Here is a 16186-nt window from a genome sequence, read left to right on the forward strand (position 1 = left end):
CTCATGCCTGTCATGTCATGCTGCAAGACCTGCTGGGAAGCAACTTTTTCTTCTTTCTTTCTTTAACCCATTTTCTGGGATCTGTCATCAAAAAATAAACTCATGAGACCAACGTGACAGAATATGATCTGCATGTTATGAGCTTTTCATTAAACTCATCTAACAGTGACTTCAAGCTAGACCACTTGGTGACATTTCTCTATCATGTCTTATCAAACTACTTAAAGGTTTCAATATATCCATAATATGTCCTAACACAGCCCAAAAAAAGTCTTGTATGGCACCGACTGCTCATAAGGTTTGAAACTAGACCTAAAACTATCTTTTAAAGCCACACATGGGTTCTCACCGCAGTTTTCACCCATACAGTACACAGCTGCTTGGCTTTCTGGATCCTTTGGACAATAAATCTCAAACTCAGAGCATGGGTTCGCAAGGCCCCCCATTGTATTCACCAATATTTAAAGGCCCCCCTCTACCCAATTTATTCCCAATAAAATATTTCAGGAAAAAAATTATAATTATCAAAATGGCGAAATAATAAGAAATCTCTTGTTTTGTTGATTTTTTTATGTATTTCAATGGTAATTTTCTCTAATGTTAAAATATTGGTCATCTTGAGGGTCCCCTTGGAAGTCAGCTGGGCCCCCCTGTGGAGAACCCCTGTTGTAGAGTCTAGATTCTCTCTTCCAGCAACTGTAAAACTTTATAGTTCCCTACAAGACCAAATTAAAAACCTACAAATGTTATTGAAATGTAATTCCTCTGTTAGTGCTATTTAATGTGAACCTCTTTGTTCCTGTCATTGCTTGCCCCCTATTATCTTTTCCTATCTGTTAAGTTTGTTTTATTTCTTTTTGTTTCCATCGTACAAGATTGCGATTCAAAGAAACATTTACCACTACACATTGCAATGTCAACTCTCTAAATATACAGTATTTTCCTGTATATAAACTGTCAGTATAATAACTTATTAAATATAGATTTGAAAATATATACTGTAGAAGAACAAATGGTTAATATTGTGCAATATATTGAATAATAAGTAAGGAATTTATGCTTTTCACGTTGAAAAATATATAAGCAATTGGTTCCGATATACATATACAGTATATGTTGCATTATATATTTCAATATATGTGTGTTCTCATGCTGGAATTTTGCAAGCCAGCCACCAGGATCAGTAAACCTGCAGGGAGTCGAGTCATTGGGGCCATACATGCTCACCCGCCGAGAGACGCCGACACGTGCACCGACACCCTCTGATTCTAGATCAACCAAAGCACGAGACTAAAGAGAGACTTAAAATTAGTTGAAAATTAGTAACCCCTCTAAAGTACCTCACATTAAAGTCACACTGTCAGGACGAAAACACACGAACATCTCAAAGATCCTCACGTCCTGAGCATCAAACGCGGGTCAGAGGGGTGGGGACACGTGTGAAGCGTCTGCAAACCAGGAATAGAGAGGCTCCAGGGACGGAAACAGCACACAGACACCTGAGACCCAGAGACACAGATGTGAGGGGGTTAGGTAGATATATGAGAGACCTCATGTCTCTCTGCTCCCAGCAGGGCGCCAGCACGTCCGAAGACTTCATGAATTTATCTCTGATCAAGCTGAGAATGAAATTAAAATCAAACTGTATTGGAGAATCAGAAGTTCTTGTTTTTAAACGTATCTGAAAATGAAATTGTGTGAAATGTGTTTAAATGATTCATTCAGAGAGCATAGAAGTTTAACAAGAACAGTTTAACCTAATTTAGAAAAACGTCTAATTAACTGAGAAAAAAAACGACATTTTAGGAAACAAGCGGTCAACAAATTAATCAAAACTGATGCAATTATTTATTTCCAGTCGCAAAACTTATGACAGAACTTGTGACAGTGTTCTGCAAAGGTTGTGGTTTCCAAGTAAGCCAAATGCAAATGCATGAATGAGAAATTGTGTTGAACTAATAAAACTCTTCTGTTTTGCTGAATTTATTGATTTCAGTGCTTTCCTCGTCTTGATGCGCAAATAATTCACATTCACTTTAATTAGTGTGACTCAACCTAAGGAGAAATGACACGTCTGCATCCACTATCACCTGTCTGCCGGATGTCCCAACATCATCTCCACATTCATAGCACGAACACCATGAAGAACACAACGCGCATCCTTCTGTCATGCCATGCGCAGTCACAGCAGCAGGGGCGTAGCTACATGGTGGCCATGGGTGGCCACGGCTACCCCTGAATGATGGATGGCCACCTATCTGGCCACCTCTGTTGTGCAGTTTTAAGATGTGTGTCGGAGTTTAAGGAGTGCTGCGCAGATCATTTAGTGTATGCACTTAAAGCTCAGACTGTTTGCATCAGTGCGTCAGCGTATGACATCATATTAACGCGAGAGTAATGTTCTCGCGTTAATATGATGTCATACGCTGACGCACTGATGCAAACAGTCTGAGCGCTATTAGCTGAACAGCTGCTAACTGCTTCTCGACAGTGTACTGTCTGTGTACCATGGAAGTTTATCGCGAGCAGAAGGATCAGGTCAGTAAAATCAGTCTTGTTTACGTGGATTTCATTCATTCATTAAATTTTCGCAAAAGTTTAAGTTGGGGTACTGCAATGTTTATTTTCTATAAAAAAAAGCTAACTTACTGCAAATGATAGCTAGCAAATTATTTTAAAATAATGTTAGCACATGAAAGAATTGCAAATAAATTGTTTACTTAACGTTTTTGTGTATGTTTTTGACCAGCAAACTATGTGTAATGAAGAATTGGTGTAAATTACAGTAGAAGTTAAAGAATTTCTGTCTGCAAGGATTTTTTGGTCACCCTAATAAAATCACTGGCTCTTACCTGGCCACCTCTAAAAAAAGTTCTGGCCACGCCCCTGCACAGCAGGACGGACAGCCGTGAAGTTTGACAGAAAACACAACAGACAGAGTAAAACAACACAAGCACGTGAGATACACCGGCACAGAACTCATTCACTGGAAATAAATGGAGATCCCGAATGACGCGTAAGCGCATGCGAGCGATCGTGTGTCACAACAGGACCATCGTTGAGGGCCATATGGGAAAGATTTAGTCATGTCAAACACAGTTAACTTGTCTTGATCATATGAAACTGATGCTATTTTCAGGTGATAATGGATTGACACTTTGTTACACGGAGCTGGTGTGTCGACATGTCAACACTACGCTGATTCATTTAAACAGTTATAGCGCTAAACTGGCCATGTGTGTGTGTGTGGGGGGGGGGTCACTTAAAGGTTATTGTCAAAACACAAACTTTTGTGCATGCAAAGATAAATAAAGCCGCGGGAGAAATTAAGAGACCGTTCCGACTTTTCATTTCAAATCAACCTTTCTAGATTGAATTTCAACATAATCAAACCTCAGGAGTGACAAAGTGATGTAAAGTGACTGACAGCATGACTAGACACATGACAACTGTGATGAAAATTAAGGTTATCACGAAAAAAAAGAATTTTGAACTTTTACTAAAAACATGTAGAAATGCGGAAAAAAACAATAGAACCCCAACAGAAACCATTACAGAAATTCTAATGGTTTACAATAAAATACCATTATGAACCATTAGCTTTTTCCATTAAAACCATTACAAAATGCCTTTTTCAAAAGTGTGTTTTGGGCATTATTCCAGTAGGATTTAACATTCCACCAATAGAATCCATCACATACCAGTAGAACCATTACAGTTTCCATTTAAACCAATACAAATCCCTTTAAAGCCAATAAAACCATTATAACTTCTTTAATGGTTTCTATTGATTTTTTCAGCAGGGTTCTGTTGGGTTTCTATTTTCAGCAGTTTTTGTGTCCTATTCCAATAGGACTTAATGGTGTTTTATTGGTTCCATTGGTTTCCATTAAAACTAATGCAATTCCCATTATAACCATTAAATCCATTTTAATTTCTGTGTTGGTTTCTATTGTTTTTTCCCAAAGGAGTCTTGAAATCAAAATGTTTACTAAAAAAACAACAACAAAAAACATGAAAAAAAATACTGTTTTGCTGCGACTCTTATTATATTATAAAACACATGTGTGGTGATGAGGTTTCATTGATAAGGTTCAGAGGTGTTGCGAGTCTTTGGAAACCTGCAGTGGTCACGGCTGATTAATCTGTAATAATATCTCCTCTATAGGGGGATGTTTTCTGTCTATTCAATTATTTTTATCGGCTTAACATTTCCCATCGCACCACACCGTTTATTCCTCTTACGACCAATCTCTCTCTCTCCCTCCCTCCTTCTCTCCTTTCAATCTTCCTCTCCTCCTCTCTCTCTCTTTTAATCTTTCCCTCTTTTTTCCCACCCTGACAGCTGATAAGCAATGACTTCCGAAACAATCTTTCCAATCTGTTGCATCTCACTGCGCGCATAGAAAAACAGAAAATAAGTTTTAAAGAAGAGAGGAGACGGGCTCCAAATGTGAAGAAGACCGCCGTGCCGCCCAGTTGGTCAAGCGTTTTAACATCATGGCAGCTTTTAAGAGAACTGCAGGAACAGTGACTCTCTTTCAAGAGCAGGGTCGCCAAGTCTATGTGACAAAGCCAGTCCAGACATCAATGAAAATAACAACAAAACTAGGCCAATATCAGAGAAAATAACATAGCACTGTTTTACTTGTTTTGTTTTATTGTATGCTAAATATGCATTAAACAGAAACAAACGAGAGTGCAATTGTTGAAACACATGAAGGGCATGGAGGTGTAAAATGAATGTAGATTGTAGAGGTCAAATAATCTGGATTTGGGTAAATGTGACGAGAAATGTTTGAGTTCATAATTCAATAATGCTGACTTTTGATTGCAGACTTGACAAATCTAAACTCAGCTTGACACATTGTTGACATCTCTTCTCAAACTCTCATGACGGAGACATTTTCTGAGACACAAGACTTTTAAAACAATTGTGATGCAAACATCACTAATGAAAACCAAACAAAACAATGTAACAGAAGAGAGACACAATAGAAAGAGATGGAACCTAAAAAACAATCCAGCGCTTTTTATAACCTTGCCATTTTCTCAAAGGACAACAAGCCACTTTAGCGGCGAGAGCGACTCGACACGCATACAAACACACAGCTGATGCAGAGGGTGAAGGTACGGTGAATGAACAGCGGGTAACGGGGTCGGACCTCTGCCATCATCACGTCTGTTGTGTCTAGCACGTAATTCACCCTCCCAGCGCTCTGATATAGACACGCCAACACGCTGGGTTTAATATTTCTCACCAGATCCACGGCGGCACTTTGAGTGACTGACAGACGCAGCAAGGTGTCACCGACGTAATCTCTCGTCTTATTTTGAGGGCAGCGTGATCTGTTACTGTCATTCTGAAAACCTGCTGATAGAATGAAATGCCACTTCAGTTGAAGGACGTGACGAACTTTGACACACTTTCGATGCGATTTAGGTTTTGCGATATGAGAAACGACGACTATTCTTTCCATTATTTATTTCAACACAAATTCTGCAGATGCGGTCATAAAAAGTCAATAAAATTGGTGGAAATTATTAGTACAGATTTAAAGAGATAGTTCACCTTAAAATGGAAGGAATTGACATTATATTCAATATTTAGGTGAACTACTGTATTTTGTTTTACTAACTTTACAAATATGCATTTTATGATTAATTTCAAGACCAGAAACTTGTTATAAGATTTGATTCAACTGATTCATTAAAAAGAACGATACCAACTTTTATATCTTAAGCCGCGGTCACACTTGACTTTTTGTTCCAATGACTTCCATTCATACGCAGGCCAATGCGACGGACCGGAAACACAAGCCCGTCCGAAGATATTTAGCATTTCGCTGCGTAGCCAAGTTCAAGTTTGGTGAACTCTGACCTGCGAATTCGCATCACGTGAGTGCGTGAGACCAATAGAAGATCAATATGTCACAGCGTGACCTCTTGGGACAGAAATAGATGTAGAAATCGCTCCATTTCGTATGCTGAAAGTCTAGTCTGACCGCGTGGAATTACTCATAGACCACTTCTGAAAACGTAACAAACGTAACTTCCCGTTTCAGTTTTTTAACACTCCACACACGCATTTCAACAAAATACAACAAGAGAACATTTGTAACCGAATCAAAATGTTAAACGAATATCTTTAAGATTGAATTACACATGTAAGATTTAAAAATGAAAACCGGAAGCACTGCTGGACCAGTGTGTACATCTTGCGAAAAGGTCTGTAGATTCGTATAATAATATGAACGTCCTCCCAACCGCCCATAATATTCTATTTGTGACGAAAACACAATAATCATGATAATATACGTGAGGAAGACAAGCTTTTAAATGGCGTGTCATAAAACCCACAAAACAAAAGTGATTTAAAACCACAATAACATTTCAAAGCGAGCTTTATAAGAACAAATAGAAAATCGAGAACACTTCTGCCGTGTTTTTAGTGCCTCTAATGACGTCTGATCCGTGATGCATAATCGGATCTGCGCGAATAAAATCACATTCATCTATTTAATATACATGAATAAATGTCTGTTGCTTTGTATTCAAAGTTAATGTTCTCCTGCTAACCACATTACCCTAAATGCTCTTCCCCCTCATTATTATTGTAATGACTGCACGGCTGTATTTATCATCGCAAAATCACACAGTCTGCGTTCATTGTTAATTCATAACCTGAAAACTGTTCGACACTAAACTACACCCACACATTTTCACTTTAATGATGGTCACGGTTTGTCTTTTAAAAGCGCATCCTATATAGCAACAAATTCAACAACTCGAGGCCTTTATTTGACATCCAAACGGAGACAAATTCAATGAATCCTTTATGCGTCTAACCTTGGACTAAATCTTCGCTGTCTAAAACACGCTTTTCTCAATATGAACACAGAACAAATCCCGTTTCCATGTGAACATTTTCTATGAAATTCCCCAGGTTTAAATGATGCTAATCACAACACAATTATATCTCTACAGTCTGGTCAACAATTGTTTTCCATTTGAATTTCACGAGAGACATACAGTACAGAAGACACGTCTTATACTTCCGTTAACTTTGACTGCATAACAGAGAAATCTCTGAGTAATAACATGTTCTTCTGAATGGGCTGACCTTTGACCCTTTGTTCTGGTCATTGATCGTCTACCTGTAAAAGCCTCAAAATCCATGACTGATACTTTGAATCCTTTTAAGCTTTTTCAAGAATATACTGCCTTTTTTATTCGTTAATTGCTTCCTCCAGATGTCTGACAGCAATTCTAAAGAGCGTTAAAAGCTCGGCTGTGACCTTGAGCTAGGAAGGGTCAGGAGTGGGATGAACTTTAGGTCAACATGTGACTGAGAAATCACTCAACCTTTCCACACACCGAATCCTGTCCACGGCTGACGATTCACACACTGGCTGCTTTAATTCCCATGATGCCTCAGGCTAGACTTCGCACTTTATTCTTTACAACGCTTCAGCGTAAAGACCTGGCCCTTCTCCCAGATACTTCTGGCTAATAAGAGATGACATTTCACCACCACAGAGACTATAAATCTGGTTCTACTTCCAAAAAAGCCGGACCATTTTTATGACATTCGGCTGCATTTACGGCTCTCTTCTGCCCGTACTCTTGTAACAATGTGGACACAAGACTAAAACACAAGATGTTGCGTATCGTAAAGTCTTCATACAGCTCATAAAATGTTGTTGTTTTTACTCCCCATCACGTCCTCACAAACCCGCATGCTGTTATATTTACTGTAGAATACACAAGAAGAAAGACAGACAAGACAGCTTAGAAAGCTTAGACAGACAACAGCAACTTTCCTTGAAACTTTAAGGTGATAAAAACTTTTAGAATCGGTGAAAATGAAGGACAAAGATTTACTTTAAATCCATCACAGTAGTCAAACGTTTAGAATTACTTTACAAAAACGCTCCTCATGATCTTAAAAATATTTTAATCTGTATGTTTAAATGTTTGAAACAACTTCATTTTAGTTAAAAATATAAAATTAAAACTTTAAAAACATTTCTGTTTATTGAATCAAATAAAATATTGGCCTAAAAATTACTGGGGAAAAATAGCTGAAAAATGTAAATGTTGCCTTAGAAATAAACTGAAATAAGTTTAAGGTACTTTATTAAAATATAACTAAATAAACATGAACTCGTCCTATATAGCAACATTTTTTTTTAAAGACAAAAGCATTTATCAAAATTGCTAAAGACTGAACTTAAATTAACATTATCTAAAAATAAAAGCTCATTTAAAATATTAATAAAATTAATAACTCTGGTTTGAAGTTACTTTTGTAGACAAAAATATAATTATAATATATAATTAATAAAATTATATTACTTTTTTAATATTATTTAAATTGATTATTGGACCAAATATTGAATAAAAATCTGCTAATAAGAGGCCAAGATTCCTTCAACATAGTTTAAAAAGCTTCCCTCAGGACCTCAAGAAGCCGAATGATAAAATGCCAAGTGCACGATTGTCAGAGGGTGACTGCTTTAAAGATTTATTTTGGATGCATTCAGTCACAACATAATTCCCACATTTACAATTGTGTTATTCCATGATTTTAATGGGAACTATTATTCAAAAATGTGGAACATATAAATAAAGAATGAGCAAGTGATCCTAAACTTTGGACCTGTAATGTAGAAACCATTTATAAAGAAACATGAGCCAACAAAGTGACCTTAGAAAACACAATCGGTTCTGCACCTTATTCATCACACATACTGTTTACATGAAAACCTGAATAAAAACTAAAGGTTTACATTGAGCATTTTCCCCCGTAGAAAGCATTTACCCAATAACAACATTTCACTTCATCTTTATGCCATTATCTTTTTGCCTGTGGGCAGTTTTATGACCAGTAGGTTATGAATGAAGGTCTGTGTCATCAGGTTATTGCTTTGGTACATGAACATTAAGCCATTTTCTTATAATGTGCTTCTATGAGTGAAAACAATTAACATTAAGCATCTTTGATTATGGCTCCTGCGGCCAAAGATAAAGTATATTATATACATTGTTTGAGAGAAATGTGGTCGTTGTTTCAGGTAAGCGCCCCTATTTTTGAGCATTGTATTGATCGTAAAAACAAGTTAAGAACATACTGTACATGTATAGTGTTTTAGCCTTCAAATGGTTTGTGATAGTTGATTGAATAATAATGTAAAACAAAATGCAGACACAATAAAAAACGCCTTTTCCATGGGCCCTGTGCATGTTAAGGGGTTAAGCATTCTTTAAGTAAGGTGTTTTGAAATGCCTGATAAAAATGTAAATGTATTTATTCATTGGGATAACCTACAGTACAGTTAAAAAATAAACCTGTTTAGGGTGATGCATATCCAAAGTACCCTTTAACTGGCGACAGCAAACCTAAGTTAACTCATAAAAAAAACGCATTCAGAACGGTCTGTTTCCATCAAAGCAGGTTGTTCACGGTCAGAATGAAGTACACAGTAGACCAGACTTTACGCTTATAATCCAGATATTGTCTGCGTGAGGTTAGACGGCATCTAATGAAGAACAGCCAGCTGCAGGCAAACAGACATCGGCTAGAAAACAAGCCAGATCATCTAACGCTTTCATGAATTCTCTTCATGGTCCTCGGATTGATTTTTTTCAAAGTTGCACGCGAGGCAGAAAAGCTCGAACCGAAAAGCACACGGCCACCATTTCTCATTACAGAGATGGACCTTGAATGTTAAACAGCAGATGAGTTACAGGTGAAGTCCTGATGACTAACCCACATTCACTCATACGACTGCAGGGGAAAATCTATGACGTCTCCATCCCGGCATCGAGCCAGTCTCCATCCTCTCTTCCTCGCTAAATCTCCATCACAATACTGTGACTGTCTGAGACGTGGATTTATGCCAGTTCACCTGTCAATCAAACCAACAATACATTCGAGCTGAATAAACGCAGGGTCATTTATGACGTGTGTGGCGTCTAAGCTTATTAACACTTGTGAAAAAAGATTAAACGATCTAAATTTTGGCTGCTGCTGCTTCTTCTGGAGAGCAGTTATTCCACATCTAGAGATCTCAACATCATCTAAAAACGAGCTCAAACATTTCAAACATCACGCACATGACGTGAGCTTCATACTCATCTCATTTGTTTTAAACACAAAAACAGAAAACGGTCTAAAAGGGGTTGAAAGAAAAAACAAGATCAATTAAAAAAAGCTTTTCAAAATGAAATATTCAGTATTGTTTTCCAGAAAAATAAACAGCTTCTACACACATCTGTACGACGGGAGAACGCGGTCATGCATATTCATTAGAAACATCCATTTCAGAACTCCGTCGCCTTTCATATTTCATCAGAAGATTCTGCACCAAGAATTACTTTGAGGTTTTCTGACACATTTTTAGGAACGTCTGAACAGCAAATGCTGATTTCTCCTGATTAGCCGTCACACAACCAACATAAAAACAGGTAAAAATATCCACATCCGACGTCATACGAAAAACTAAGGCAAATACCGTTTCACAATGTAATGCCTTTGCAAACATCCTTATAGATAGAATCTATCTGAAATCTGTCTCTGATTCGAATGGGTTAAATATAGCAAGACAAGAATCCCATTTTCCTGATTTTAGACTAATATATTAGACTTAAGATAAACTAGTATGCTTCAAATCCTACACGTGACATTTACGAGAAAATATAAGCATTTCAAACGTACCGTCTCTTACTTCTGCCAACACGAATCAACAATATTTATGACATCATTCTGCATTTCTTCTCATCAGATTCGAGATGGTGAGGTGAACTTCACTAGTGGCTATTTGAAAAGGAAGACGAGCAACTCGATTTGTCATGCCCTGACTTCCAGTTTCATTTGAAATTACATCAACGTATTAAAAACAAACCTACGTATTACGAGCCACTTCCTTAGTTCAACAAGGTTCTGTACGGTTGGTCATCAACAGGAGGTGTCGCCGCATGACGTCACCATTCATTCACATTTGTATAAAATTAAGCTTGACTTTCTTGTAATAAAAACTGTCCCTGAATATAAATAAGACAATTCTGTCAATATGAACACCCGTTAATTCTGACAGAAGCCTCTCTGATGAATCTCAGCCCAAGTCCCCGTCCTGCATTAGGTCTCCATTAGGTCTCCGAAGCCAATACAGTGTTATTGACTTCTTCTGAGACGACTGTATAATGAACAACGGAGTAAAGAAACGGATGCCAGAAGGGTGTGTGTGTGTCGTGGGGACCTAAACCTAAATACACACCGACTCGTGGGGACTCGTGTCCCCATGGGCAAAACAAAACAAAATGATATTTTTTGAAAATCTAAAAATGCAAAAAGTTTTCTATGATCTTGAGGTTTAGGGAAAGAGTTAGGGGTAGGGGATAAAATATTCCGTTTATACAGTATAACCTATGTACTGTCCCCACGGAGATAATTAACCGCGTGTGTTTGTGTGTGGGTGTGTAAGACTGAGAAAAAGAGACTGAGAAAAATGTTGATAATAGCTCGTCTATATAATATGCAATATAAAAAGCTTGTTATTGTTTAGCGTTCCCTTCATGTTTGCTGCTTTAAAGCATTCTGCATTGTATGAGGTACAGTGAGGGAAATAATGATTTGATCCCCTGCTGATTTTGTAAGTTTGCCTGCTTACAAAGAAATGAAGGGTCTATCATTTTTATGGTAGGTTTATTTTAACTGATAGAGACGGAATATAAAAGAAAATCAGGGTAAAAATGTTATATAAAGGTTATAAATTGATTTGCATTTCAGTCAGTGGAATAAGTATTGATCCCATACCAACCAGCGAGAATTCTGGCTCCACAGATTGGTTATGTGCCTATATAAACCGCAGATCAGTCACTTTAAGAAAGTACTCCTAAATCAGCTTGTTATGTATATAAAAGATACCTGCCAACAGAATCTGTATCTTCCATTCAACCTCTCCAACACCATGGTCCAGACCAAACAGGTTTTAAAGGATGTCAGGGACAAGATTGTAGACCTGCACAAACCTTGACTAGGCTACAGACAGAAGCTTGGTGAGAAGGAGACAACTGTTGGTGTGATTATTTGAAAATAGAAGAAATACTAAATAACTATCAAATGCCCTTGTTCTCGAGCTCCCTGCAAGATTTCCCCAATGGGGTAAAGATGATCATGAGAAAGGTCAAAGATCCGCCCAGAACTACACGGAAGAAGCCTGTTCATGATTTCAAGACAGTTGGGACCACAGTTAGCAAGCAAACCATTGGTAACACGCTATGAAGTGAAAGTGACCTATTAGTCAGATATGGTGACCCATACCCGAAATGTGACCTCTGCATTTAACCCATCCAGAGAGTAGTGAACACACGCACAGCAAGTGGTGAACACACGTACCCCCGGAGCAGTGGGCAGCTATCACTGCAGCACCCGGGGAGCAAGTAGGGGTAAGGTGCCTTGCTCAAGGGCACCTCAGTGCCCTTCCCCTCACCTACCGGGAATCGAACCGGCAAGGCAACCTTCTGGTTACGAGTCCGACTCTCTAACCATTAGGCCACGACTGTCCCGAGATGCCACAATAGATTGAAATCCTGAAGCAGTACCTCAAAGTATACTCCTGCCCAAGAAGGCCCGTCTGGCTCGTCTGAAGTTTGACAATGAACATCAAGATGATTCAGAAAAGGTTTGGAGAAAGTGCTGTGAGACCAACATGGACTCCTGTGTTTGGAGGGAGAGAAATGCTGACTATGAGCCCAATAACACCATCCCTACAGAGAAGCACAGTGTTGGAAACATTCTGCTTTAGGGCTTTTTCTCTGCTACGGGTACAGGATGACTTCACCGCATTGAGGGGCTGAGGGACGGGCCCATGTACCGTAAAATCTTGACGAGAACCTCCTCCCCTTAACTAGATCACTGAAGATGGGTCGTGGATGTTCCTTTAACATGACAAAGACCCAAAACATATTGCCAAGACAACCAAAGAGTGGCTTAAGGAGAAGCACATTAAATGTCCAGTCTCTAGACCCTAGTCCTGTAGAACATCTGTGAAGGAGGCCAAAACTCTAATTTGCTGAGCGACAGCCAAGAACCCTTAAAGATTGACAGAGGAGTGGACTAAATGTGTCCTGACACATGTGCAAACCTGGTGACCAACTATCAGAAATGTCTGACCTCTGTGCTTGCCAACAAGGGTTTCTCCACCAAGTACAAAGTTATTTTTTCTCGGGGATCAAATACTTATTTCACTGACTGAAGTTCAAATCAATTTATAACCTTTATATAATATTTTTTCCCCTAATTGTTTTTTATATTCTGTCTCTATCAGTTAAAATAAACCCACCATAAAATTGATAGACCCTTCATTTCATTGTAAGCAGGCAAACTTACAAAATCAGCAGGGGATCAAATCATTATTTCCATCACTGTATATAAATGAAGGATATATACAGCCGTCAAAAATAATTAAGAGACCATTCCAAATGTTCATTTAATCATCATTTCTAGATGTATTGCAGTCATTCCAGTCCAGTGTCTGTTGAACTTCAACAAAATCAAACCTCAGGAGCGACAAAGTCATCCAACAGCAATGTGAAAGACTGACAGCATGAAAAGACACATGAAATCTTTTCCTAAAAAGATGTATAAATGTGACTGTTGTATTGCTTAAAAGTAGAGCTGTCAAACGATTAATCGTGATTAATCGCATGCAGAATAAAAGTTTGTGTTTACATAATATATGTCTGTGTAGTGTTCATATTCATTTTGAATTAATAAACACATACACATGCATGCATATATTTAAGAAAAACATACAATATTTTTATTATAAACGTTTATTTATAATTTCAATTATTGGTAAATATAAATAAATACATCTAAATATTTCCTAAATATATATACATGTATGTTTATGTTTATGTGTTAATAAATACAAAATTAATATGCACAGTACACAGACATATATTACGTAAACAAAAACTTTTATTCTGGATGCGATTAATCGTTTGACAGCCCTACTTAAAAGTGAATCTGAACTTGTTTTCTTTGCAGTATTTGAGGTCTGAAAAAATACAGAGCATCTTTTTTTATTATTTTCACCTGTTTCTCCAGTTTTCCTTTTCTGCAAATAAATGCAAATATAATTTTTTTATTAGAAATTTAGGAGAAATCTTGTTAGTAGTTCACAGGATGAAACAAAAATCATAATTTCACCTAAACACATACCTATAAATAGTAAATTCAGAAAAACTAAAAACAAAAACGTCTCAACTTTCTTAATAATGATATGACAAGAAAAAAATGCTTTCTCTCTATCAAAAAAAGACACAAAAGTTGTACAGAAAACAAGAAAAAACCATGGAAATGTAGACGTCTGTCCATTTGAAAGTAGTTCTTAAAAAAAACTGGTTGGATTACATTCTAGCTCTGATTTTTATTTGCAGAGTCACAAATATACTTTCTGATATATATTCTTATGTAACTAGAGCTTGTGATTTTCAAGAGTGCCTTCCAGCTTTGCGTCCAGTTTGCGTCTGACAGCGAGTGAAAAAACTATGAGCATTCGGTGTGAGCCTCAGAAACAAGACTGCTAAACGCTCAGTCAGCGCTGTCAATCATTACTAAACATTTATCTGCTACAGTCTGACATAACAGACAGCTGATGCTGTACCTCACCTTGCATACCAAGGTTTCTCTCTTTACAGGTGCTGGTCGTCTCCGGTCCGGTCCGAAGAGAGCATCTACACCAACAGATGCACTAAGAGGGTCTCAGTTCCTAAGAAACAGAGAGAAGGCATAAAACCGGTCTGATATTCATCTGAAGCACTCACATAGTACATTTGTGACTTCATTTCACCTTGAAAAATAAACCACTATGAACTTCTTAAGCCTTGTATCTTTGTTGGTCCCTGCTGATGCTTCGGAGTTTTTTATTTTATTTTATGGAAAGTACCGTATTTAGAAGAGAACAGTGCGGGGTTATCATGGCAAAATGCACCTGCGTGAATCACTGTAATGGCACCAGCTTTAATGCACAATAATAGCACTAAATTTTGTGAGATTCATCTGGAATCATCACAGCTGATGCAGCCATGTTGCTACGGCAACCGCAGAAAGCCACGTCGCTAATGGAAATCGTCTGTCTTTCCTTTCATCTTCGGAAAGCCAAAAAGCCTAGAAGTCATTTTCTCTGAAGCTCTTCTAACACAACAAAACAAACACGACACTTTTGTCTTTTCAAAACTATTTGCAAATCAAATGTGGTCTTGTTGGGGCTTCTCAGAGACTGAAGGATTGAAGCACTTTTAATCACCAGCACGGTAAACTGTTTAACTCTTACTCTGCTCGGCTTTGTTTGCTGAAGTGCAGCGCTAAAGAAGCTCTGGAAAAGAAAGACAGCAGCAAAATTCAAATCATCTACTTTTAGGAATAATCTCCCACCAGATCATATTATCATATTTTCCTGACTGTACCATGCACAATTCTGTACACAGTTAACAGTCACACACTGCTGAAGAGAACAATAGAAACCATTATAGAAATTCTAATGATTTCCTTAAAATGCCATTATGAACTATTAGCTTTTTCCATGAAAACCATTACAAAATTCCTTCATGCCCTGCTGAAAAAAACAATATATATATATGACACGGCTAAAACGAATATTATGGTTCGTTTTAGATGTAATGCAATGTGTATACACGATTTAAGGTTCAAAAGCGCTGTATTTTCCACATACCGTGCATGTTTGTATCTCCTCTTTGCTCCGCCTCTCTGAAACGCGCGGGTTTTTAACAAAGCTCATGGCTCTGAAAAGCGAGGTGTGCTATGATTGGCCAGTTAACCAGTGCGTAGTGATTGGTGGAATACTGCAAGCGTGTGAGGGAAATGTAACGCCTCTGACCATATTTGGAACATCAGGTTCCTCTTCAATTGTACTGACAGGTACGCCCACCTTACTTGCGTATACATTTGGGCGGTCTTATTCAAATCAGACCACCAACTGATGTAGATTTGTGGGGGGGTGGTTACACGAAGTCAGAATGCATGACACACTGTTGCACCACCCCTTTAAGCAAACCTTCTGGTAACAATCTAGCAACAGCCCAGTAACCACCTGACACCTTGGCAACACCTAGAACACCATAGAAACCAATCACAACACCTCAGAAAAATCCTAGC

Source organism: Triplophysa rosa, linkage group LG6 (genome assembly GCF_024868665.1).
Source record: "Triplophysa rosa linkage group LG6, Trosa_1v2, whole genome shotgun sequence".
NCBI classification, from domain to species: domain Eukaryota; kingdom Metazoa; phylum Chordata; class Actinopteri; order Cypriniformes; family Nemacheilidae; genus Triplophysa; species Triplophysa rosa.